We start from the raw sequence: 3,153 nt of genomic DNA, 5'->3' as shown, positions 1-3,153 counted from the left end.
CCATAGAAACCCTTTTTAAGCAAAGAAACGAGGAAATAGCAAGAATAGATTCCCTTCAAAACCTAGTTGAAATTTTGCAGAAAGAATTAAAGGAAGATAGAAATGAGATCTATATGTTGCGAGCTGCCCTTAGAGAGGAACTTGCTAAGAATTCACATCATACTGATTCCTCTACAGAGCCAGAGGAAAAGGAAACTCCTGACATGAAACAAATCTATCCCCGTCAGGAACTTGAGGCAGTAAAAAATTGGAGAGAATACTGCTGTCCTCGCTTGAGACCCTTGGTTCAAACAGAATAGAACTATATTAATGATGAGGATTGTTGGAATGTTGGGGGACATAAGACAGATGATGCACTTTGGACCTGGTTAACATAAGAGATTTGATAACAGGATGCCTTGGCATAAACAAACGGAACTTTGAAAATTAGACCTGGATTGCAAGAAGATTAAATCAAACGGGTTTACTGGCAGAAGAAAATCGCATTAAACTCTGCAAGCAAGAGATGTTGTTATATGCGTAAGTTTGTGTATGTGATTTTAACCTAATCATTGTAGTACACATTACTAGTCTCCCTGAAATGGTATATAAGTGCTTGTATCCCACAATAAAATTGGATTCTGATTACCGAGTGGGTCTCCCTGTCTCTCTGCATTGCCGAAAGAGGATCTTGACCCACATATCACAACTAAACAAATACCCTTCAGTGCTACCGAATTAGCTAAGCTGTAAAAAGAATTCGGGCGCCTCCCACAAGAATCAGAGACAGAATATGTCTTCCGAGTGTCCCTCGATGGTGGAGATCAAATTAAATTAACCGGAGGCCAGTGGGTACTGGGGACATGGAGCCTTCTTCATAACAGGAGATAAGGAGGTAAGAGTGATGCATGGTCCCTGACACAGGGTGCGTCTTTCTGGGCCGGGAGAATGAATCCTTTGGAAAGGGGTGACCCCCTGGCAATCGTTGACACCACCGACCAGCTCTTAGAAAGTGTCCACAAAGCCGCCTGCCTGCAAATGATTGATGAAAAGAAATTAGTTCCTGGTTTTGAATGCCCAATGCAATTACCTGTGAAGCCAGAACTAATGACCAATTGAACTCATGGGCTTCCAGAAACACTTAAACATACAGCAATGACTCTACAGAAAACCATAATGGCTTTGAATCCTGTAGAAAGACTAGATAAGATTCCTCAGGAATTCCCCTGACCAAAGTGGACCTAGAGATCCTGGCTTCACTCCCTACTCTTCCCCCTCACAGCCCTCAGCTTCTCAGTCTGATTCACCTGCCAGTAGCCATAAAGTTTGGACATGAGCTGAAGTTGCAGTAGATCTAATTAATTATTGTAGACAATATGGAGCTATAAAAACCCCGGCATAGAAATCAGAAAATAACAAAGGTGTTTGGTTTATTGGGGCTCCTCACAGTGAAAATATAGAGAAAGGAAAACAGATCTCTAACTGCCACCGTTGGTGGTTGTTGGGAATTCAAAAGTGGGTCCCCAAAGAGGTGATGGATGGTTTGCCCCTTGAGAAATTGCAGAAAATAATAAATAATTGGCACCAGCGAAAACCGAATCCATTGGCTCGACCCAGTGCACCCCTCCCTTCTCAGGGACAAAAACTAACCCTCCCCCAGCCTCTCCCACAGAGCACAGGCAGTGAACCAAAACCAACAGGGTTTTCGGGAAACAAATCTCTCTGCCGCTTACAGGCGGGCAAAGGGGCGGAGCGTGGGTTTATTTAAGAATGCTCACTAAAAATAAATCAGGATATAAATTAAGCCCAGCTATCACGGGCCTCCACAGGCTACTAGTAACCTTTTTGATTGACATTGGGGCTCAAATCTCTGCACTAACAAAAAAGGATGCCCAGAGGTGTGGAATTGTTCCAACTAAGAGACAATGCTGTGTTCTTAATGCTCTGGGAACTACAGAATCTATGAATGTTGCCTTAGCCTAACTGACGCGCCCTGGAAATGAGCATCAACTAGCCATCAAAATGGTAAGTGGGAACATTCCAAATAATTGATTAGGAATGGGTGTCCTTGCTGGGAGGCAGTGGGAAGACTCTGAGGGATTTCTGTGGTCTTTTGGCACACTGCCACTTAACATTAGGCTGCTTCAAACCGCACCCTCCCTACCCTATAATCAAACAACTAATGTAAAACAATACCCTCTACCTTCTGGTGCCAGAGAAGGTATCAAAGCGGTTCTACAGGACTTGAGAAACCAAGGGGTAATAATTCACACATATTCTCCTTTTAATTCACCGGTATGGCCAGTCTGAAAAGCCAGTGGAAAGTGGAGATTTACAGTAGATTTTCGCAGGCTTAATGCCAACACAGACCCTCTTACAGCACTGGTCCCAAACTTAGCTGAATTAATAACATCAATTCAAGAAAAGGCTCACTCAATCATGGCAATGGCAACTATGGATGTCAAAGACATCTTCCTTATGATACCTATACAGCCAGAAGATAGGGACCATTTTGCCTTCCCATGGGAAAGGACAGAAATACACTTGCACTAGGTTTCCCCAAGGCAACAAACACTCCTCCACTTTGGCCCACCATGCTTTAGTTCAGGAATTAGAAAAAATACCCAAACCTGATCCTGCTGATCCTGTAGCTGATAATCAATACATTTAAGACACTCTGGGGGGGGGTGGTGGGGAGGGGGGGAAGGATGAAATAGAGGTAGTAGGGAAACATCAGCAGAAAATAATCTCTCACTTAAAAAGTCTTGATTTGCAGATACCCGCAGAGAAAATTCAGAAACCTTCTCAGGAAGTGAAGATTTTGAGAATTTGGTGGAAAGGAGGCATGACATGTATTCCACCCGATACCCTAACCTCTTTAGATCAGATTCAAAGGCCTGAATTGAGGAAAGATCTCCAGCAAGCTCTAGGACTATTAGTGTTCTGGAGAAAACACATCCCAGATTTCTCAATAATTGCTAGGCCGCTTTTTGACTTGCTGAGGAAAAGGATGAAATGGGATTGGACTCCTTCTCAGGAAGAAGCATTGCAATTACTGATTTTTGAGGCAACAGCTCACCAAGCACTAGGCCCTATCCATCCCACAGATCCCTTTCAGGTGGAATGGGGATTTGCCTCCTCAGGGCTATCAGTACACATTTGGCAGTGGGGTCC

The 3,153-nt window shown here is 43.6% G+C and overlaps 1 pseudogene; it reads left to right on the top strand.

The window, feature by feature from the left end:
* Positions 1 to 203: 203 nt before the first annotated feature.
* Positions 204 to 1,381, top strand: LOC136568551 (uncharacterized; annotated as a pseudogene).
* Positions 1,382 to 3,153: the final 1,772 nt, after the last annotated feature.

This window comes from Molothrus aeneus, chromosome W, assembly GCF_037042795.1.
Source record: "Molothrus aeneus isolate 106 chromosome W, BPBGC_Maene_1.0, whole genome shotgun sequence".
NCBI classification, from domain to species: Eukaryota; Metazoa; Chordata; class Aves; order Passeriformes; family Icteridae; genus Molothrus; species Molothrus aeneus.
This window is presented reverse-complemented; position numbering and strand designations above follow the sequence as displayed.